We start from the raw sequence: 26,181 nt of genomic DNA, 5'->3' as shown, positions 1-26,181 counted from the left end.
GTGGGCTGACTGCATCAAAGGATTTACTCACAATCTCACAGTATTGAAGAAAATGTCCAAACATTGGGCTTACAATAAAAGATTATAGGAGGAACACACCCTCAGAAATATTGAAGCTGATTTAGCTGCTTTTGAAAATGATCAAGGAGGAATATTCATATATGAGGAACATAAGGTGAAGATGGCAATGCAATACTCAACCAGGACAAAAATTCTAAAAGATAGGGAGGAAATTTGGAGACTGAGAAGTAGGGCCATTTGGATACATGAAGGGGATGAAAATACAAAGTTCTATCATAACTTTGCAAATGGAATAAAGGCAATCAACACCATATGGCAGCTACAGAATGACGAGGGATAGATGGTCAATACCTTCCCACAATTGGTTGAGCTGGCAACATCACACTTCAAGCGCACATACAGTGCCCCGAGGGACACTAACCTGGCTGACATCATCAAGGTAGCACAACTCTTTCCTAGATACGTGGAACAAGAGGAGGGGGATGAATTAACAAAGGAAGTTACTCTTGAAGAATTGGAGGCCACCTTAAAATGGTTCAAAAAAGATAAAAGTCCCGGACCCAGTGGATGGACGATAAAATTCTTTCTGGCTTTCTTCGACATTTTGGGTGGAGACCTACTTAAAATTGTTGAATACTCAAGAACCAAAGGGTATCTTGAATCTTCTATCACTTCTACCTTCATTGCACTCATCCCGAAGACGGACAATCCGACCTCCTTTGAAGATTTTCGCCCCATATCTCTTTGCAACTGTATTTACAAGATCATTGCCAACAGGATGAGACCTATCCTTTCAAACCACATCTCACTAGAGCAATTCGCCTTCCTATAGGATATGCAAATACATGAAGCTGTGGGTACAACACATGAGGTATTACATACTTTACACACCAAGCATAGAAAAGGTATGATATTGAAGGTCGATTTATCAAAGGCATTCGACAGAGTAAATTAGCTATATATTAGAATGCTTTTAACTCATTTAGGATTTCCATTCTTGTTCATCAAATGGATCATGAGTTGTATTACTAACATCCCTTTTAGCATCCTGGTGAATGGAAGTGCTTCCCCATTTTTTACATCTAAAAGGGGTCTGAGACAAGGCTGCCCCCTCTCGCCTTTGTTATTCCTCCTAGTTATGGAAGGTCTCAGCAACCTTATTAATGAAGAGCATAGAAGAGGTAGATTAAAAGGCATAAAGATAACAGAGGGTTGCATCCTGACTCATCTACTCTTTGTAGATGATATTCTGATATTTCTCAATGGCAGTATTGGTGACCTTAGTAACATCAAAGCCACTTTCTCACTCTTTCAAGTGGCTACAAGTATGCTCATTAATGACAGGAAATCCACTTTGACTGCAGCTAAATGCACTCCACATGAGATCTATTTTGCTCTTCAACGGTTTCATTTTACTCAATTACAGCTGTCTGAAGGCTTAAAATATCTGGGATACAAGTTGAAGCCCTTAGGTTACAAGATAGCTGACTAGACTTGGCTTATTTCCAAAATGGAAAAAAGACTCAATACCTGGTATCTCAAATATATTTCGCGTGTGGGTCGCCTCACACTCATCAAAAGTGTCCTAGAAGCCACTCCAGTCTACTGGATGTCTCTGGCTTGGATTCCTAGAGGCATCCTCTCTAGAATACAATCCCTTTGTTGCAGATTTCTTTGGCAAGGGAACAAACAGGGTAGGACATTTGCTTGGGTCAGATAGGAGGACTTGAAACTACCTAAAAAGTGGGGGAATGGGGCCTCAAAAAGCTTGAATATTTCTCCTCGGCCCTTGCTTAAAAACTTGGTTGGCACCTAGTTTTGGCCGACAGCCTTTGGACGCAGGTTACCTCTACAAAATACATTGCCCCGATGCATACTCTGGACTGGATTAGAAGACCCCATCTAGGTACATCTGGGATTTCTATCATCTGGAAGGCTGTCCTCAAGGCTTTGAATCCCATCAAAGAAGGTATCACATGGAGAATATGTTCTGGAAATAAGGTTCGCATTGGACTCGACCCATGGGTGGGTTGTGGCAATATGCATCGACTCCCTATGGAACTCATCCAGCATCTTCATCATCAGAACATTTCGTATATTGCACAAATTGTAGATTCAGAGAATACCACATTTTTACAACAGGTGTGGAAGTCTGCTCATCAATTAAACATCCCTCCCGTATGGAGACAACATTGGGAAGATTTCACTCTGGCCCTTACAGAAGCCCACATTTGAATTCTTGAGGGTGATGATGAGATCATATGGGCCTTATCAAAAAATGGCCGATATACGCCCAAAGATGGATATTTGGCCCTGTCAGCATCGAGAAAGCCATTGATTACAACCGACTGGTGGAGACCTCTTTGGAAGCTTAAAGCTCCTCCCAGAACAAGGATATTAATGTGGACCATCCTCTGGAACAGAATCCCGACTGGTGACAATCTCCTCAAGCGCGCACACTTCGGACCCCATTGGTGCAGCCTCTGCAAGTGTGAAAACGAATCTGTTCACCACTTATTTCTTGAGTGCACAGAAGCTCGTAAACTGTGGGATCATATACTCCCTGTTATCTCCCCAGCTGCAAATTGGACTGGCATTACTATAACAGAGGCCTGGCAATCCTAGTATAATACAACATCATCGCATAAACTTCGCAACCTACCCCTACTGATTTGCTGGACTATATGGATAGCCAGAAACAGATTGATATTTCAGGATTCAACACCGATCTGGTCTGTTTTGGCTGCCAGAGTCATGGGCGATTACTCCCTCATTCCGGATGACCCTCCTCCACGAAATTCCCGCATCCTTACTCCTATACAAATAGATCATAGCAAACCATGGGATTTTTTTGATGGTGCGGCACAAGAGAGAGGCTGTGGAGGGGGTCTATTCTTCATTTAAATCAACAACATTATTTTAGGATGCTTATAGGCTTTAGTAGAGGCACTAATAATTATACTGAGCTCCTTGCTGCAAAACACCTCATATATTTTGCATTGGAAAAAAACTGCAGAGATTTGCAATTATTTGGGGATTCTAAAATCATATGTGACTGGCTAAACAGGGATGCTAGATGTTCTACTCATACTTTGAATCACATATTGCATGAAACTTTGAGATTAATATCATATTTTGATTCTTTTACATGTAAACATATTTACAGGGAGCAGAACGGGGCTGCTAACAGCTTATCCAAAGAGGCTGTGCTCGGGGAGCCGAGCATCTAGATGATCAAGGAACACCATGAGGGAGATTTCTACCAATATTTTCATTGACCTTTCATGGATTTTCCAGCGTAATTTTTCTGATATATATTTTGTTTTGTTATGGACACCCACATAACATATTTTCTTGTATATATATAATGACAGTTTCTTAAACAATTTGGATAAACAGTATGATACGGGTTGGCCTACAACCTTATATATTGCTGCCTCCCTGCGTGGATCAAGGCAACAATTTTTGTTTTTTTGTCTTGTTGTGATCTGAATATGCTTTGCATCTACAGAATGTAATTTCTTTATCTTAATGAAATTACGATTTATCCTTATGGGAAAAAAAACATTACACTACAATAATAGAGTGAGGATTTCCAAAATTGTTTGTCCTATTGAATAGAATTTTCTAATATTTGTGTGAACTTTGCTTATAATGATGGGTGAGTGTCCACTTCTCTAAAGGATTACAAAATTCGCTACACAAATATTCCAAAAATTAGATTCAACAACAAAATACAACTCTCAACATCCTCCCAAAACCAACTTAACTAGTATTAGTCTCTCACCCAACTTTTTCCCAAAACTAACTTAACTCTTATTGGTCTCTTCATGGTTTTCAAATTTGGCATTCAGATACAATATTCCATTATTAATGTTTATTGTTTTTTATTTTTATTTTTTATTAAAAATCTCTTTAAATTTCCTATAATTTCAAAACTAACTTAAAAATTCAATAAAATTTTAATAAAATTTCTTCAAATTATTCATATTTATGTTTCCCAAGAAATTTCCAAACCTAATCAAATAAATTCACCCAAAAATAAAATTCGGTGAACTTGAATTTAATAATTTTATTCTCGAACCTGGTGACTCAGTTAGAGAGTCAGCTACATGTTTTGGGGCTGTCTCTTATGATTTAGCAACTCCTCACATCATTTACACATGATTCTAGTCAACGTTATAAAGCACGCGAATCCATACCTATGTTTATGATTTAATTATGTTAATATAAGTTACATCTCACAGACCGTTCTTAAGTAACTTCCTTCGCACCCCACAAATAATTACTAACATATTTAATTACTAACATATTTATTTATGATGTTGGTGTAATTATTTATTTTAATAATGAATATTTGAAATGAAATGTCGATAACAAATATAGGAATATATAATGAAATAGAAGGATACTTACATAAGTAACATGTAGTGTATTCCTTGCTGAATAAGTTTGACGCTAGAATCCAATGTCAAGTTGTGACCCTTCATGTTGGATAAGTTTGACGCTAGAATCCAATGTCAAGTTGTGACCCTTCATGTTGGACAATAGTAGTTGGTTAAATTTCAAAATAATAATAATAATAAACAAGTACTTTTATTTTACCTTTATAAATTTACTTGTTGTTTTTTGTTTTTTAATCTAACTAATATATTTGAGAGTTTCCCCATTTTCCACTGTGTCTTGTAATCCAAACTACTTCGTACTGTTGGATGCTTTGATCATTGCTAATTTAATGAGTTGCAATCTCTATGTCCCTAGTTTCCCTAATTCACATTGCTTCATCATGCTCCCATGAAGAATTCACATTGTGAATATGGGTCTACAATTCCTTTGATCCCACTGCAAGCACATGATGCATGCCATTAAATTCATTTGGCCTTTCGTATCAAGTGTGCATCTAGAGATTTTTTATAGGGCATATGTCACAAATTCTCGGATGATCATCAACTTCCGATTTAAGTATTTGATGCCCCAATTGTTCAGATTAACTCCATGTTCATTGCATGCAAAACCCTTGTGGCGCTTACCTCTTTTTTCCATGTATGAGGTCATTGACTATAGTATTGTGGGCCTCCCTCTGAATTCCATTAATTTTCATAATTTCTGGTACCACTTGGAGAGCTTGTTTGGATAACTTATCTCATGTGTTATTGAGGGCCTTTGAGTACACGTTTGACATGAATTTTTTAGAGTGAGGCTAGTAGATTTGTGAATTTTTGCACAAATGAGATAGTTTTGCATGAGAGGGAATCATTTCAAGAGTTAGATGTCTAATCATGTTATTTGGATAAAGGATTATGGTGAGGAATATGATCAATGATAATATAGCTAGAAGTATGCCAGAGAGAATACATCTTTGCTTGATTATTGGAGTCTTCACCCAAACTCCATGAGTATTTATACTAAATTTTTCCTTTGGGCTTATAGAGAACCTCCTTTAGCTGCTGCCACCCCTAAACATATTGAAAACATTAGAAATAATTTGGAATGGGATTGAATTTATATTAGAATTCATAGCATACTTCATAAGCTTATGCATAACCCTGTTTTAAGGGTCCTTATTCATAAATTTTTGAGGCAAACTCCTTCATCAAAACCATTGTAGAAATAACTCAAAATTTGCAGCTGCTAATTAAATCAGACTGAAATCAATAGACATAAATTTCTTCTACTCAATCTGCAGAAGGGAAAACATACAATAGAAACACATGCAATTATTCGATCATAATGCACAAAGTTTTGGCTGGGGAACCCAACTTGGAAAATCCCCTCCTGTATTTGTATTATATCAAATGAGAAAATGATCTATTATACTGAAAGTTTCAATCCTTGAAGCTCAATCTGCATTGCAATACTGATCTTCTCCTCCCGAGATTACCCTGGAAAATACTTAGCCTATACTTACATTGCCTGCACTCTCACTACCTTCGCTCACTCTACATGCAATCACTCTTCCTGTAGCCACCCTGCCCACACTCACGTTCCTGCACTCACTCTGCCTACACTCATGTTCCTGCACTTGCTCCTATTTCCTTGCGCAATTATGAGGAAATTAGCTCATCTTCTACATACCAACTTTTGTACACTCAATAGTATACAACAATATATACAATTATTCCTTTTCCCTCCACTCAACTAGGAAATTTGAATTGCATGCATGACTAGGGCTATTTTATGTAAATTGACTAATTAACTGAGAGATCAATGAGTTAACAACAATTAAAACTACTCAACTAAACTCATATTGACTCTATTCTAGACTAGAGCTCAGATGATTGAGTTTCACTAAATATAACTCCACTAGATTGTTAGATCTTAGCAATCAACTCATGCACAACTCTACTTCTTTCCCACAAACTCAAATTGACTTACGTAACTGAGGGATTTGGCCATGTCACTCCTGCTAACTACAACTCAAGTCATACTGCTGAAGTGGAAATTCAAATTTCTCTATTTGACTAAGGCACAAGTAAAATGAAACATTTTCTTGCTACAATTTAATACTTAAAAATGAGTCTTATTCAATGAATCTAAAATCTTGTCATCAAATATATCTTGATTTTCTCAAGAAACTATACAATTATTTAGAGCCAATTCTATACCAGGAAATTTACTATATTGATTTTTTTCTCATGTTATATTCAAAAAGAGTTCAAGTTAGTAGGTTTTGGGTGTCCAATATCTTTTGGTATGATTTAATTGATGGAACATAACAAACTATATAAAACACAATGGGTCATATAAACTAGCTCGCGACTTTTGAAAAATAGAATCACACGAGAGGATCATTGATTCAATATTACCCATTTTGCAATAACTGGTTAAATGAGTCTAAAAATGAATAAACAAAAACCTATAAAATAAATTTCAATAATTATATGCAAGAGAGCACATGCTTTAGTGACATTATTCCTTGTTTAAGTGTAACCCTGAGTGATCTTGAGTGAATAGGAGAATACATGTGGATTTTAAATAACACATGTTAGTTTTCTTTAGCATGTTTTTTTTTCTTCTATATATTATATATATCATGCATTTTATTAAGTGTTTTTACCTTATATGCAAGTGGTCGAACAACTAGTGGGTGCTCGTATCTTTGAAACAAATTCTCTTTTTCCTTGGATCTTCATTTAATTTGAAATATTGGAAGTTCATAATGATAAGTATCTTTATTTGTATGTGTTGTTTTGGACTCTAGGGATCATGGGGATACCTACACTATGCCTAAGTTAGCTCTTAAGATATTTCCAATTCACATATTCAAGCTTGCTAAGGTGGCCTTTGGTGCTTAGTTTCTTCTGAATCTTGTTCTCAAAATGTCTGGGGTTGAACTATATAATGAATTTATGAATGTACCTTTAAGGAAACTTTAGTGTCTTGATAGGTAAGTGGGAAGGAGATCCATGCTTCTTACTTTGGTAGTTAGTAAACAAGTTACAATCTGAAGTTTGACATGATATGAATTGGTTGTTTGGTGTTACTCTCTCTCCCTCTCTCTCTTTCTCTCTCTCTCTCTCTATTTATCTATAGTTACAAATTATACTATTAATTTTCAAATATATTGATTTTGTATTTCATGAGCATCTTGGAGTGTCAATATTTTGAACTATGATCATGCGATCTTGGTTGAGCTTATGCCAAGTAGTTATGAATATACAATGAATTCTGGTGGAATGAAGAAAGAACTATCCATATACCTAAAAAGATAACTATTACACATTTTTTTTCTTCACGTACATTAGGTTTCCTAGTTTATAGGTTTTGTGGAACCCTTGGACAAGTTTGGGTCTCCTTTGCATTCAACCAAGTTTGACCCTAAAGGTCTTGTAAGAGCTAATTCTGAATATGGGAAGTAGGCCTCAAGTTTTGACCTTTATATCCCATCAAATTTTATGTTTTGATAATATTGTAATATTTACCCTTTCAAAGCCTAGAGGAAGGCCAACAATATATCACTTGGCCTAAAACTTGGCATTATCAATTTATGAGTGATACAATATTGCCTTGCGTTGCGATATAACATTGAGTAATGTTGATTGGTAAGTGATAAGGGATTTCCTTGAGCCAATGATACAATGCTGGGTAATGTTAATTTGTGAGCAATAAGGGATTTCCTTGACCCAATGATATAGTGCTAGGTATTGTTAATTTGAATATGATTAAAGATTTATTTAAGCCAACGATGTTATGCTTGGCATTGAATTTTGGAGTGAGATAAGGGTGTGGTCAAGCCCCAAGACAAGGACTTGAGCCATAAAGGAATGCTCCAAAGAAATGAGGGTAATTAAGACAAATACATCGTTGACCAATAAAAGATAAGGAGAGTCATAGCCTTAACCAATGTCGTTGGATGAGTTGTAACACATATGAAGATTACTTACACACATCACCTTGCATCACGATAGTCTTCTTGGATACAATACACATTTATAATGAACATTAGCCCTATACAAAGCCAATAACACCAAAAATAGAAACAATGGAAAATTGTGGACAAACAGAAGATGAGTATGAGTGCAGTGTATACTTTTGAGCATATATAAAGTTGACAATTTTGTGACCTTTACTCATTGAGGACATTTAGGGTGTTAGGTTTTTTATGTTGGGTATGTGCATTAAAGGGGTGAATTGTCTTGTATCTTACAAAGTTGGTTTTAGATGAGTTGAGATGTAATCATATGTGTTCGCTCACTTGGGAACAATCAAACATATATACTAGATGAATTGGGATGACCTTGGTGAGCATGGCATGACTTGTATTGACACAACATATAATTGGTGGGAAAGTCACTGAAGTGACGATGCATGGCACTTGGGTCCACCTTGGAATGAAGGGGCTTGCAAGTGCATGGCATGATTTTTTGAAAAGGGAGGATGCTTCAAAGTGCTAAGGTATAAGTGATAAGAGGTGAGGGTCATCGAAAAGTTCTATGGTTGTGCCAAGTCATGGTTTAGGTGCAACAAGGCAACTTGCATTGACTAAGCGACAAAGAGAAAGAAATAGGACGTGCATGAGGTAGACTTGTGGTTTCTTCAAAGGTTGGATTGACATTTTTGTAGTCTACTTACCATTGTAATTGGAATTTGTAAATGAACCATTGGTAGATTGGTTGCTCTTTTATTGTAATTGTAACATTCATTATATAATAAAGTGTTCAAGCACCTAACTTGATGCCCATCCATAGTTTCTCGTGGTTTCCTTATGTTTAGCAAGATGTTATTTTTTTTTGTATACTTTTGTTGACTAAGTTATAATATTAGCTAAGTACTTCAGAAATGTTTTAAAATTATAGTTGAATGTATGGATATTATTATTCAATAAACTAAGTTATGTTGAATTTTTTTAAATATCTAACAATTACAACTTAAAGAGAAATTATGTATAAACTTTAAATACAAAAGCATAGTTTAATTGTGATAGATGTAAGTTGGTCAAGCCCTTACATTCAAAGCAACACATATCACACAATTATAGATATTTATTGTAAACATTGTAAAACAAATTAAACAAAAAAAATTAAATCCTAAATAAATGACTTGTTAAAGGTTAGTCCACTCACTTATAACATAAATGGTTCTTTTTACCTATGAAATTAGACTTAGCTATTTGGAGGGTAAATTTCTAAGATACACAAAGAATTGTGTGTGATTTGGGGATCTAAATATGTATCACCATGATGGCATAATTTATTTGTTTATGCTTCATAGTTTTTAATGTAAGTCATGGTTTTAGAAAGTTACCATCAAATTTTAGATCCCTGTCCACTAGCATATCTTAGGTGCAACACGACAACTTGCATTGGTTAAGTGACAAAGATAGAAATAGGTCTTGCATGAGACAGACTTGTGGTTGCATCAAAGGTTAGGTTGACAATTCTATAATATACCTACCATTGTAATTGGAATTTATAAATGAACCATTGGTAGATGAGATGCTCTTTTATTTATTGTAATTGTAACATTCATTACCTAATAAAGTGTTAAAGCACCTACTTTAATGCTCATCCATATTTAATATATTGTGATTGCTTTAGGTCTATTAGATATTGTTCTTCTTTATATATTTTTATTGACTAAGTTATAATATTAAATTTTCTTAAGATATTTTAAAGTTATAATTAAATATATGTATAATATTATTAAATAAATTAAATTTTGTTAAGTCTCTAACTATAATTGAAAGTGAAATTATATATAAACTTTAAATGAAAAACTATTTTAATAATAATAACGGTAAGTTAGTCAAACCATTACAACCAAAAACAACATATATCACAGCATTATAATATTGTACTAATGGTAAAACCAATTAAAAAAAAAAAAAAATAAAATCCTAAATAAATGACTTGTAAATGGTTAGTGCACTCACTCACTTACAATAGAATTGAAGTTTTTTTACCTGTGAAATTAGACTTACCTATCCGGCAGGGTAAATTTCTCTGATACACGACGACTTGGGTGTGACCCGGGGATGTAAAATATGTATCACCATGATGACATAAGTTATTTGTTTATGCTTCATAGTTTTTAATGTAAATGTTTTTTTAGTTTTTAATGTAAAGGTTGGTTTTAACAAGTTACCATCAAATGTTAGATTCCTAAATGTTAGAGTCCTGTCCACTCGCATATCTTATGGTTGGTCGCACCTCTCATCATTTCCATGTGATTCTTGTGATCATTATCCATGCGATTCTTGTGACTGAAATTACTAAATTGTAAACTTGCCCTTGCGAGAAAAATTACCATTCATCGCTCAGATAAAAGAGTAACTTCAAATTATACTAATAGGTATTATATTTTAATAATGGTTATAATAAAATATTTATGATCATTTTTAATTATATTCATTAAATTTATTTTAAAATGTTTAATTTAGTTTTTATTGATTTATTAAGTTTCTAGTCTAGAATACAAGAGATGTTGTAATGTTATGTCCTATAAACTTAAGAGATGTTGTAATGTTATGTCCTATAAACTTTATAAATAGAGAATTCAGATCTTCTACTAATATTTGAATTTTGTAGATGTTTTAAATCCCAAAAAAAATATTTCGTCATATTATATAAAATAAATATAAATTAAAAAATAAGATAAGATAAAATAATAAAATTCATAATTATTATTTATTATTAAAAAAATAATTTTGAATATATTTATTTAATTAGTACATATTGATTGTCTTGATGATGGATCTTTTGGGATTTGAAACCTCGACAAATTTCTAATACTATTGTGGAAGATTTGAACACTCTATCTACAAAAGAAAACCACATAAGTATAAAATCTAACATAAAAATAATTTCAAACTAAAACAATAAAAATAAAAATTTTAGGGTATTATTATTATTATTTTTATTGAGTAGTTAAGATAAACTAGACTTGATCAAGTTACTGGTGCTTTATGAACTCTCTATCTACAAAAGAAAACCACATAAGTCTGAAATCTAAGATAAAAATAACTTCAAACTAAAATAATAAAAATAAAATTCCAGGCTATTATTATTAATTTTATTAATTTTTATTGAGTAGTTAAGATAAACTAGACTTGATCAAGTTACCCATGCTTTATAAACTCTCTATCTACAAAAGAAAACTACATAAGTCTGAAATCTAAGATAAAAATAACTTCAAACTAAAATAATAAAAATAAAATTCTAGGTTATTATTATTATTTTTATTAATTTTTATTGAGTAGTTAAGATAAACTACACTTGATCAAGTTCCCTGCTATTTATGAGCTCCAAGTTTATGAGAACCCATGGTATTTATGTACAATCTAGCCTATTTAAAAGGAGAAATTAAAAACCATCCTAAATCCATCTTAAGTTCGGATCTACCAAAGAGTGAGAGGATCAAATCTCTTTTCACTATATAATAATATTTAAAATCATAAAATATTTTAATGTCCAAAGGGTAGTGACTAAATTTTTAAAAGAGAAATAAGAGGAAAGATTGAAATTTTTAAAAATTAAAATTTTTAAAAATTCAAATTTTTAAATAATAAAAATTAGAGGAAGATGTGTGATTCACTCAATTCTTAATATAAAATTAATATGTTACATTTAAATAATATTATTAATAATAAAAAATTCAATGTAGATGGTAAAAAAATGATTTAATATATAAATATAAGTAATATTAATTTATATTTAAAAACATATAAATAACAAAAATAATATTTTAATGTTGACAATATCAATTCTCATGTTAGATAAAATATTTCAGTATTAATAATGTATATTTCTTTAAATGATTGGAAAAAACATATATTATATAGAATAATTGAAAAAGACATTTTAATGTGGAGAATGTCGTCCCTAAATAAAATATTTTGATACTCATATTAAATAAAATATTTCAATGTCAATCATAAATATTATATATGTTTAGAAAATATATGTATATATTATATAAAACAATTGAAAAAAATATTTTTTTTAATACTTAGAACATTTCAAGTAGTTTTATAATTTTATATATTGGCTCCTTTTCCATGTATATTTTAGGTCAAAATTTCAACTAAGCCTAGTTTACAAAAATATACAAAACATAGCAATGTTGCTGATACAATATTACAAAACATAACAAAATACCATCTATAGCTAGCATAGCTAATCATGATTAATCAAAGGAAGATATAGGTGCAGGATCCCTCACACTTATCCACAAGGAGCATCATTGTCTGAGTGGTACCGTAACTGTCCTTCCACATGAGCCAATCTTGACTCAACCCTGTCCAGTAACATCCTCTTGATTTCCTCTAGTGATTAAAATACATTGTAGCATTCTACCTATTTATCCTTCAAAACTAGGCCAAGACGAGTCTTCATATGCTAGTGAAGGGCCACCTAATTTAGATATTGTTTCTTTTGTCCCTTGGTATGCCTAGGGTCTAGCACACAATAAGGAACCTCATCCATGATCTCGGAATTAGAGAAATACTCTCTCTGTTACTACCTGAGATTTCAGCTTCCTAATTTCTCTCCTTGTCTCCAGAGAATCTGCATTGAAATATGCAGCGACAAAGTCTTGAGCAAAGAGTCGAGCCCCTCATTGACCTGGTGGACTATTTCCACCACCTCTCCTTTTGCACCGTATACGTTGTCTTGGTGGCAGGATGGACACGAGTGGATAACACTTACAAAAAAGACAAAAATGACCATGACTAAGAAGTGATAAGAGAAGAACCTAGATTGAACACAATCAGGAATTGGGACCATCCAGACATCGACACCGTAACCAACATCCAATTTCCTTTCCCTAGAATTAATATAAACTCAAGGTTCCCTCCCTAGACCAGACTAAACCCTAGACTCAACAAGAACGAATAAGCCACAACAGAATTAGAATTGGCACAACTTGAACCCACATTACTACACAAAATGCAGAGAATAATAGTATGAATTGAGAGGGACACTACTAGCACTAAAAGGTCAGGTTTGGGGCATTAGTGGAAGATAATTTTAAAAATGTTCTATAAAAAAAATTATATTTATTTAATTAAATATTTTTTTTGGGTTGGCTTGATTTGTGAGAGATTCAAATCTTGAATCTTATGGTTTACATAATACTTCATAACATATTTAATTAAATAATTAAAAGTGATTTAGAAATTTATTAAAATAGGTTTACAATGTTTATATTTCTTGGGTAAAAGGTTAAATAGAAACTAAGGTAGTTTTTAGGTTTTATGCATGTGATTAATGCTAAATTATATTAAAAATATATAACTCATTGCAAGTAGTCACAATAATGAGCATAAGGAATTTCTTCTAAATACTATTTAGGTTGAAGCCATTTTTTGGTTTTAGAGTAAGATGTAATGTTGTCATACAAAGAGTAACAAATATGAAACATGCATGGAAATAAACTACTATTGAGGAAGCTCTTAAGAGCTAATGTTCAAATAATGGAACCTTGAGGTACATAGCTCTTTCTCTGACTACAATTTGGGAATATGGTTAGCCAAAATCACAAAGCTAATTGGGCATAAAGAGGTTATAACATTATGATGTGTCTTCAAAGTATTAACATCCTCTTTAATGCCATGAATTTATTTGCATTTATTTAATTCAAATGAGTTATTAATAATGAGCTTAGCTTTTTGAGTATTTTTTGCCAATTAATTATGGTGAGATGAGATAAGTATGCAACTATTAAGCAAAAGAATATTGTTGATTAAGGATGCCAAATTGTTAAATCCAAATTCTTATTTAAATTTTATGCTATTATCACTGTTTTAATTACTCTTAAAAACAGATACAATACTCTTTTGTTTTCCTTTGTATTAATAATGCATATAATTTTCTTATGTATAAAAATATCTTTTAGTTTTAAAATATAAAAGGTTTAATAAAATATATTTCTTAATAATTTTAATTTTCACAAATTTATTAAATTTATAATAAATTGACTATATTTATTAAAATATATTTATTACATATATTAATTTACCAAATCATCATGTTACACACATAATATTGATATATTTTTTAATTTTAATAATGAATGTTTGAATGGAAACATCAATCATAAAAATATAAAATAAAATATTAATTTACCAAATCATCATGCTAGACGGATAATATTGGTATAAATTTTTATTTTAATAATAAATATATGAATGGAAACATCAATAATACGAATATAAAATGAAATATTAATTGAAATTGTTGATAGACATGTTTAACCAGTAACACTACGTACAAAAATATCATTTTAGGTTTAAAGGAAAATATTTTAAGAAAATATTCACTAAAGAATATAAAAAAATTATCATACTGCATAGTTCTATTACCTAAATGGTTAGTTGGTAAAAAGGGAAATTGTTAGTTGGTAAAAAGGGAAATTGTAATTTTACTATTAAAATTATATGCATTATATTTACAATGTATATTATATTAATTAAAAAAATAGAATGTACAAGTTATTTAATTGGATTTTAAGCAGGTTGTATATTTTGGGTTGGTAGTGTATGTGTTTTGAGAATATAATTTATTTTTTTACTTATATAATGTTACTGAATTATTATTATATTATAAATTATTAATATATTTAATTTGTTAATTTTTTTTTAATATTAAACACGTTTAAATTTATTATTAATTATAAAATTACAAAATTACACTAATAAATTTTGCTAATAAATAAATAAAATTAATTCTCACTACATTGTCCAATAAACAATAAATTATTTTATAGACATGTTACTACGCTTATTTACATCCAAAGCTAAATCCATACATTACGAAACTGGATATGAATATTCATAATAATTATTCTGAGAATTTTTATTTCTACCAATATACCAATGAGTTAATATCATATAAATATTATTGTCTATGCCCTAAGTTATGGAATATGAAAGTGATATAATGGATGGATTGTCACAATCGAAACCTTACCTGGGAGAACTTATTGAAGAGGGGATGGTATGGACCTAACATCTGTTCTCTATGCAGAGAGGACGAGGAGTCAAACTTGCATACATTTCTTAAATGCAAGCAGTCATATCAAATTTGGCAGGAATTAGATAGAGTCTATGGCTTCAAATTTGGCAGGAATTAGATAGAGTCTATGGCTTTAAGCAGGAAATGCACGATTCGATTCAGGAATGGTTCATAAAATGCAGTGAGCCCCATATCCTATGGCGTAGAATTTGTATTTTAACCATGTGGTATATCTGGAAATGGCGCAACCACTGCATCTTCAACAGCTCGAAATTTTCTTTTGCCAAATCTTTTGATTCTATCTCTGTTTGTTTGGAATCTCTTCCTCAGAAGAAAATCAAGTACCAAAACAATTTCCTAGACAGGTCTTCTACTGTTCAGCTTTCTCATCCGACAACATTCTTCGACGGGGCTGCTCAAAAGGGTCAATGTGGATGTGGATTCCACATCAAGATAAATGAATCTTCTCATTTTTCTTCATTCTGGCACGGTGGTCATGGTTCCAACAATTTGGCTGAAGCCTTAGCCCTCACAGGTCTTTTAAAATTTTGTATCTTCCTAGACATACAGCAGGTGGCTATCTATGGAGATTCGAAGCTATTGGTAGATTCGGTAAATAGGATAAATACCATTTTGGCGCAGCACCTGACCGGTTGGAGAGACAGGATCAACTACTACTGGAGCCGCATGGTGAACAACACTATTCAGCACTTCAGCAGGGACAAAAACTCAACAGCCGATGCACTTTCTAAAATGGGTCTTTCTTCCTCACCTGGATTCTGGCATCTTGAGATAGTTTCGGATGAATCCACTTATCAGATCAAAGATTTGTTTTACCAGACTTTTAGTGCTCTGTTTTGGAATTTAGCCACACCATTTACAGAGATTTTGATAGATAGTTTTTGATGGCATCATAGACATTATGTTTTCTCTATAGATCATAAGATTTTTTGAGACTATGCAGCATACAAATCTGAATTCTACCAAGTAGATGTATTTCAGCAAATTTTGAACTTTATATTCCTCATATAATATATTAAGCTTTTTTCTCTCTTAAAAAAATAATGGATTGATGAAAGTGATATTACCATCTCAAGTTCTTCAAAAACTGTTGAGTGCAGTGCTCGGACTCGAGGCAGTTGAGTTGAAAGCTTATATAAGGATTCCAGCCATATTTTCAGTGTTACATAAATGAAAAATACTGTCACCTTAAATGTTTTGTTTTCGGTAAATAATGCGATGAAATTTTAGTACGATTTTTTATTTTTATTTTTGAGATTTTGCAAATTTTATGATTATAAAATGATATTTAAGTTTAATTTCATTAATTAAATTTAACAATCAAAACTTATAATTCTAATAATTTATTTTAAATGTTTTTATAATTTTAAACCAAAAAATAATCTCTTTATAATTTTAATAATTTATTTTAAATATTTTTATATTTTTAAAACCAAAATATAAATTCTATTTATTACAAAATAGTATATTATTTTAGTGTATCATTTTTTAATTAAATATTTAATTTTAGTTAATATTGGGAATATTATTATGATGATAATGATGATTAGTGTCTGCCAAGACTAATGTGGTTTATCCGACCTCAATAAAAGAAAAAAAATCTAATTGTGATCCTCCAAAGTCTTGTTTCTATGATCAAAAAGAAGAGAAAGAAAGGCTGAACCGCTCCAAGATGGTTATAGTTGGGTTGGTTTAATAAGTCAAGAAAATTGAAAGTGTGGCAGATGTTAGGGAAACAATATGACAAACAATATGAGATGCATGATAACCCATTCCAATGATTTTATCCATGTCATGGTGAGCAGGATTGGAATTTTAAAATAAAACTACTCATTAAATTTGATAGTTTTAACACTTTTTCAATAGTTTTTGTAGTTTCAAAAAAATGTTAATTGTTTCTTAAAATTTTAAACTATTTTTGACAAACAAATCACCCTGTGATAACTAGTCAAATTCCATCCTGAGTGATAAACATGCTTATACTTCACTCTTACTTTTCATCTATTAACTGATTGCACAAAATGCAAAGCTTTAATATTGATATTTTTATTCAGTAATTATATTAAATTGAATCCCTATAAAATTGAATCTAGATAAAAAAAATAAAAATAAAAATAAAAAAATCATAACATTTTTCTTAATTACTAAAAAAATATTTAATTTATTATAACATTTTTCTTAATTACTTAAAAAAATTTAATTAATATATTAAATAATTTAGTTAATTTTTTTTAATATACAAGCACCTCTATATCTTTTTGTTAATATTTTTTTGTTTTTTTATTTGACTTCTTTTTCTTCCTCTGGTTAATATTTTTTTTTTGGTTTTTTTTTAATTTAAATAATCATGTTTCCAGTAAAGTATTCTTCCTAACATTTCTGCTATATATTTTGTGGTGTTTTTGTGTTACTATCACCAGCTTGAATTATTTATCAAGACGAAGTCTTCTTCCATCAATCACCTTTATCTTTTATTTGACTTATTTTCCAAGGTGATCATTTTTTCAATTAAGTTTTCTGATATATCTGTGTCATTATCACCACTATCAATTATTCATCATGATCAAGTCTATTCGTGTCACTATCACCACCATCAATTATTCAGACCAATTAAACAGTGAGAGGTAAGAGCTATGGAAGAGAGAAAAATTGAAAGAAATAGAATGCAAAATTGGAAGTTAAAATCTTATATACTTTATTGCAGGTATAAATTTTATTTTTTCCCTCATATATTTTGTAATAACTTATTGAAATTCATAAGATAATATTTTTGGAAGTCATGTACATACTATTATTACAATAAAACCCTATGCTTTCTAATAAGAGGTAGGACCAAATTGATGGGATTATCTATACTTTTCAATAAAAGGTATGACCAATTGATGAAATACTCCCAGTGAATACGGATTTTCAATATTTGATGAAATTCTTTCATTGAATAGGGTCTTTCAAATTTTTGTTGTTTATGGGAAGGGAAACCATAGATGTGGATTGCCCAACAATAAAGTATAAGGGAAATGGTTATTGGAAGGGAGAAATAATTTATCTTGCGAAGGGAACCACGTAGATGTGGATTGCTCAACAATAATATATGGTGAAGTATAAGGGAAGTGGTTATTAGAAGGGAGAAATAGATATCCATAATGCATTAAATGTTAAGAAATTTAAAATTATTTTAATGACCGGTAAAGTGTGTATTAAATTATATGAAGATTATTCACCATTATCACATTCATAATAAAAGTGTAAATTATATAATAAAAATATTAAATATATATAATTAAATTATATAATAAGAATATTAAATATATATTATGGAATTAGAGTAATTTCTTTTATCTATTCTTACAAATATGGATACAAAGTAATCTAAAAGAAGGGAAATAAGGTTGGGCTTGCGAGTGGGTGGCTAGGGTAGAGAGGAGGTTGCTTCTTTATATTATTATTACTTTAATAATTTTATATTTGTTTTTTTTTTTAATAAATTTTAGATCATGATTTTAAAAATGATGTAATGTTGTATGTTTTTAAATTATGAAATGATGTAATGTTTTTAAATTATGTGTATTTGTTTTTTTTTAATAAATTTTAGATCATGATTTTAAAAATGATGTAATGTTGTATGTTTTTAAATTATGTGTGTTATTGGTGATTTTTTTTTCAATTTAGAAATTAATTTTCAAATTTCAATTCAAATTATATTAATTATTAAATATATTATTTCAAATTAATTTAGAGACATAATCTCATTCTTACTACTACTTATATGATTGATTTTCTACTAACAATTTTATAAAATTATCTTATATAAAAAGAAAAAAATACTAATAAGAATCTCTTTTTAAATTAACGATTAAACAATTAAATAACTATGACTTTTAAGATTTTTTTTTTTTTTTTTTCAAATTTTATATTGTTAATGCTTATGGGGCATAGACTATATGGTGATAGAGTGTTATGTCAAGACACTCTATGGTGTAAAGGTCACTCTATGGGCAAAATCTAGTCATGCTAAGGGTTGGTGTGGCCCAGGCCTGGTGCAATCCCTAGGTGATTTTGTTGACTTAGATGCCTCAAAGTCACGCCTACTCAAGCCACAAGTTAGTCGTGCCAATCTCTCAAGAATAGAAAATGATATATATATATATATATATATATATATATATATATATATATATATATATATATCTATATCTATATCTATATCTATATCTATATCTATATCTATATCTATATCTATATCTATATATATATATATATATATATATATATAATCTTGTTACTCAATTAAAAAAGAAAGCTCCTATGTCATTAACACTTTAAAAGTTGTTTGAGAAAAGCTTCTCTTTATTTATATATACAAGAGTGATCGCTACATAACAACATAGTCCCTGCCTCTTTTGACAGTTATCGATTTCTTGGCGATTAAGGCAATGCAAAGTCTACACATAGTCCTTATGAAAATGGTTTTTTGTATGTAACAACACCTCCCATTTCTATAATCTGCTACAATGGATGCCTCTACACTTTCAGAGTAAATGCCATTAAGCACTTGAACAATGTATTGATTACACATCAATTTGGAAAAATGGGGGATTGGTTGAGTTTATGTGACAATTTAGCAAAGAATTTGTGTGGAATCAAATAGTGTGCGGGAGAAGTGTGCGGAGGTGCAAAAGTGGGGGAATAGTGGTTCTCCCATGCATACTCCTCTTCTGCATATCCTTTCAATGTTTTTCAGCCATGCATAGTCAGATAGATTATAATCATCTTCAAACCCACCTGCGGAAAAACGATTGGAGGTGCAGAAGTGTAGAGATGAAAAAGTGCGGAAGAAAACCACTTAGCAAAGCACTTTGGAGAAAACCATTCGTAACAAATACCTTGAGAACTAATAGAATATGCATTGGCAACATGCCTACCAAAAAGTGCATGATAAACACTTGGCCAATGAAACTATGAACATGTTACTTTTAAAAATTTTGTTAGCTTCTCGCTATGTTATTCTAACTACTCATATACCACAATCATAATATCCACATATCCTTATGCAAAGAAGTAGCTTACCATACAATCAGTAAGTTACTAGAAAATCAAAATTGACATTGCTAATGATAAATCTAAGTCTATTAATGTGTGTCAGGAAGAAGTGTATGCGAGAGAATGGGTATGTGGAGCAAGTGTTGGACACCTAATCCTAATGGGTTAGTGTGGAAGCCGAATGGACAAAAGCAGTTCAAGAGACCTTGGGATCTGAAACCCAAGAGTCACATATTTGTACTATAAATGTATATCTATTGTTAATAAAAAAATGTACTGCATGATTTATCCTTCCTATCTCTCTTGCTGTCCATGTGTGTTTAACATGGTATCGGAGCCGCTTGTTTTTCTGTGGCCTGTTATGTGCATGTCAGTCCTGGCCCTTGCCATATTCTTTTCCAGAGCTCCTGACACGCTGCCTCTGCCATATAACCCATCTGTCCAAGCCGTTCTGAGATGTCTGTCTTCCATATTCTATTTATGAGACCTACGTTCTCTGTCCATATATGCTCCATTTAAAAGCGCTGCACCACCTGCGATGTACCTTTATTCCCTGACATGGTATTACGCCTCTGCTACGTTTCTTCAATAATAACTTCGGTAAATTTGTTGCAGTTACTCTCAGAGACTTTGTTCCTTGTCGTTCTGCATTCTAGCACTAGCCAGCGCATCAAAATTAGTAAATTCGCACTGCATTCCAGCACGCATAATTTCTCTAGTATGAAATGCATGGGTTGTTTATAAATATTGTGCGCATTATTGATGTTGGAGCAATTCTAATCCGTGAGAGAAATTAGGTATTTGAATCGATTTTTATGTCATAAATCATCTCTTCGCCCTTCAGAAACGCCAACGCTGACATTTCTGTTACCTTTGCCAGACCTGCACTTTGTGCATTCTCCCATGCAAATAATACTCATATTCTGCTAGATGTTGTCCTCTCAGTTTTTTTAGTAAACGTATTGGTGCTCCGTGGATAGATACATTGAGCCGAAGCTGGGAACAACTGTAGCCATATAACCTTTCTGGAGATAGTTTCATTCGAAGAGATAATGCTTGCTTTCATCTCTTCATAGGAGTCCTTGAAATCATAGCTGCGTTGAATTGGTTGCTCCTACAAATTGTATGCGTTGAAGGTTTGTTCGTTGAATTCTTGGTAATACGTTGAATTAAAGACCATGAAGGTTGTGTGCTTGAAGAGTGGTGCATATGCTTTATGTTGACACGTATGGTGTTGCGTTCTACATTAATGCGTTAATACATTGATTGCCATATGTATGGCATCAATTCTGTGCATTGAATGTTTTTAAACACCGGCCTTTGAAGGTTGTATGCTATAACTCCCTTCTGAAAAACACGTGGTATGCATGTGATGTTCGTTATGCTATTCGGTGCGTTATTTGAGGCATTTGTATTACATATGTGCATCGATTGCGTTACTCCTGTTTTGAGTTGAAGGCTGTAAACATGAATCTGCTATGTACAATGGACTTGTGGTAAAGCAGCGGGATGTAAACATCGTGTATGAGATTTGCAGAACAACGAACGAGACTTGGAGCAGTGCGGCATTGTTTTGGGTTATTCTGCGAAGACAGATATTGAAATATTTGCTGTTGGAAACACTGTACTTGGTATTCAGTTCCATCCAGAATTTTCAGAGGATGTCTTGTTGGACATACTAAAGTTTCGCCGAGCACGAGGAATCATTAGTGAGGAGGTTGCCAACGAAGTGATACTGAGTTTTAAAGACAGACAGCTGGACCAGGATATTCTTTCGAGAAAAATAGCTTTGATAAAAAAAAAAAAAAAAAAAAAAAAAAAAAAAAAAAAAAAAAAACAACTTGTGCGCTCCTTGTTGAAGACTGTGCGGTTCCCTTTGTGCGTTGAAGACTCTGGTATTTTATTTGAAACAGTGTTTTTGAGTATTGTTAAGATCAGTCGCATGGATATAAACAGATTTTTACGAGGTAAGACGGTGTAATTTTTTTGTTGAGGAAAAGTTTGGGCCTAGTGCATAATAGAATTCAGAATTAATAAGTTTGAAAACTCTGCGAATTAATAAGTCTTGAGAATATCTGGCCGACCGCTGCCCTTCAAGGTTTTTGTTTTTTTCCTCTCCGACGTGCATTTACTGAATTGTCCTATTCATGTGGAAATACATTATGCAAAGGTAGTGTACCAGATCGTACAACTATCTCCATACCAAATTCCTGTTTGCAGATAAATGTGTTATCTAAAACAAATTTGAAGCGCAGACCTACACAGGGTGTGAGCTCGAGAGACTGCTCATATATAGCTTTTCTATCAAGTGTAGATCGAATCAATCGACCCACAAGAAGTGACCTGGATTTGTTTCTCTATTTGTACTTTTTTCTTCTAGTTGAATTTCCAACAGATATTTTGGTTATCAAGGTGCGCTGAGGCGATTTTGGATTTCTGCATGGAGATTTAGAACTTTAACTGAACTGTGGTTATGAGGGTTAACAGTGTGATATTTTATTGATAATTTTGTACGAGTTGGTGAAAGGCATTGCTTCTGTATGCAACCATGGAGTCGTGCAGAGTGCAAAATCACTAATGATTTTTTCTATGCCACTTAGTTGAATCTGGTTGGCCATAACAAATTTTTTTATGCCTGCCGCTTGCATCTAGAAGGTATTTAGCAGTGATGATGCACATTGATCGTGGATTGAAGGTATTTAGCAGCTGATAGTTTTCTTTTGCAGCAGTCGAAGGATTTCTTCAAAATATTAGAGGATTTGGGTAACTGTTGGCTAAATATAGAAGTACTCGGTGATATTTGTATAATTTTGACAGTTTCAAGATATCTCTGGTTGATTTTTCCCTTTAAGCTATAGGGCTTTCTTGTGCAACTTGAAGATATTTAGCAGCTTACATTTTTCTGTGGGATTTGGAGGTTTTTTAAGGGGTAGAAAAATGGCTAAGCTTGAAAGAATATTAGAGTTATTGAGAACTCTAATCATGTCCACTGCTAACAGCACAATCAAAATTAACAAAGCCTCTCTTTCAGACATTCAAACATGTCTGCAATATGCACAAGAAAAGATAGAGTTTTTGCAGCTTGAATCAAAACTGCAGCAGGAAGAATTACAGCAGTGGAGTCATCATTCTGAACCTGTTTCTGTTCAGAACAATGAAACAGACTCCCATAAATAGCAATTTAATATTGTTCAAGTTCATTCAGTGCCCAATAAAGCAGCAGTTGTACATGCAGATGCAGAAAATAAGACTGCACTTCCCAAGCCCATCATCAGACCTTGGGAACAGCTTGTCCACAACAAGCACAAAACTGGTCTTGGATATGACAAGGACTTGTCCTTTCATATTCCAGACTATGCCAAGCCCATTCAGTTTCAGAGTGCTGGATTTATTCATGACAGTTCACCTGCTCCTTATGACAGTCCAGCTCCAGCTGTTCCAGATTCTGCCCCTCTTCCTCAGCAACAACAACAACAACAACAATAGATCGTGAAATGCCAACACTGTGACCGAGTTGGCCATCTGAAAGATCACTGTTTTGATCTTCATCCATGTAAGCACTGTCATAAAACCAGCCATTCTTCAAACAGATGCTTCAAAAACAAACGTCCTGCAAGAACAAAGATTCATCTTGGATGGATCGCTTCTTGGCAATGGGCATCAACAGCCAAGAAGATATTCCAAACACATGTCAGAACTTGTTCCAGAGTATTGAACAGTCTTGCAGTCGAGTTTTCTCTATCTTCTCACCTTGTATCTGATAGGGGGGGAAATGATGGTCATCTACAAGCTTCAAAGCCACATCAAGCGAGCCTGAGCCACAACCCGCCACACCAGTTTCAGAGTTGTAGCCAGAGACAAAGATGCCCGTGAACAGATTGAGAACACTTCCTCTAGCAGAAGACTCTAGCTTCTTGCCAGTTTTGGAAGAGTTCCAGGAATTGCATTAAGCATTCCAGAGTTGTTGGTTATCCTTAAACCATCACAGGTTGAGACTTCCCTTTTCAGGTTGAAGTTTTACCTTTTATGCGGGGTGAGACCTCCCTTTTATGGTTGAAGGTTTCCCTCTTTGAAACAATAGGATCACTTCCTCTAGCAGAAAACTTCAGTTTCTTGCCAGTTTTGGAAGAGTTCCGGGAACTGCACTAAGCGTTCCAGTGTTGGTGGTCATCCTTAAACCACCGCCCTTTATACCAACATTTCATAGAGCACATTCAGCCTAGTGCTGCCATGCATTTTTTGCACATTTTGTATTACAGCTCTCTTCTTGGACTCATACATAACCCTTCGGATTAAGGTGGGGAATGTTGGACACCTAATCCTAATGGGTTAGTGTGGAAGCCGAATGGACAAAAGCAGTCCAAGAGACCTTGGGATCTGAAACCCAAGAGTCACATATTTGTACTATAAATGTATATCTATTGTTAATAAAAAAATGTACTGCATGATTTATCCTTCCTATCTCTCTTGTTGTCCATGTGTGTTTAACAGCAAGAAATAAACACTTTCTTCCACAATGTTTCATACCTCCACATACATTCCCACACAATACATATTAATCAATTAATTAGTGGTTTTAGGTTATTAAAGTTTGGGGCATGAAAATTTTGGGTTACATGTATATCTAATACGAAATAAGGGAGGGCGATTAACGTATAATGGTTCTCCCACACATGAGTCAAGTTAGAAAATTGTTTTAAAACTAAAATTAAATTAAAAAATGACTTTTTGTATGTGTTTATAGTTCCAATTATTGCAATTTATTACAATAGATATTGGTTGCAGATCCCTTTACACGTTCTTGATTTGTTTACAACCAATAATCATTACACAATGCTTTAAATTAAATGCTACTAAACATTGGAACAATCAACTGATTACGAGTCGATTTGCTCAATAATTGCGGAAAAGACTCAAGAAATGTATGTTAAATGACGTGAAAATTGACGTATTGCAATATGCAAAGTGATGACATATCACCCAAAATAAGAAAACACGACAAGATGCTTATGTCGCCAAAATAAGTGAGACATGAGAGTAAAACACATTAGCAACGTGAGACTTTGTTATTCATTTTCGTTGTGAATTCATAGTGTATCGTTTAGAGCTCGTGGAGAGCACGACCTAATAGAGTCCATGAGATGGTGAATTTGATGTCATTTAACCTAAGAATTAGAGTGGGTCTTTATTCAATTAACTCATGTCAATGTTACATGGGCTAAACACAAGCATGTTGTCCATATCATTTGTACACATCAACAGCTAAAAAAACTCACAATATAGCTCTAAAATCATGGATTACCAAGAAAAGTAAACATTTTTCTTTCCATAATGAGAGTGATTTACAGTACAGTAATGAAAAATTAGTGTTAATCCTTGCAATCAGAGCATTAATCCATGTACTTTAACAAAATATTATACTACAAAGTCTTTGTAATGACAACAGGTGGTGTTCAAATTGTTGAAAGCATTGAGTACCAAAACATGCAAGAAAGGACAAGTGTACAGGGCAACCATATATGACACAACTATCCTGAGACGTAAATTCTTGCGGAGGTGCGGGAACTTGTAGTGACAAATACTCATTACAGTGCAACTGACTCCACACCCAATATTAAAAAAATAATTAAGTCTTAGTAGTACTATT

This window comes from Pinus tabuliformis, chromosome Q (genome assembly GCF_031772625.1).
Source record: "Pinus tabuliformis cultivar Carrire ecotype Pingquan chromosome Q, CPIR1, whole genome shotgun sequence".
NCBI classification, from domain to species: domain Eukaryota; kingdom Viridiplantae; phylum Streptophyta; class Pinopsida; order Pinales; family Pinaceae; genus Pinus; species Pinus tabuliformis.
This window is presented reverse-complemented; position numbering follows the sequence as displayed.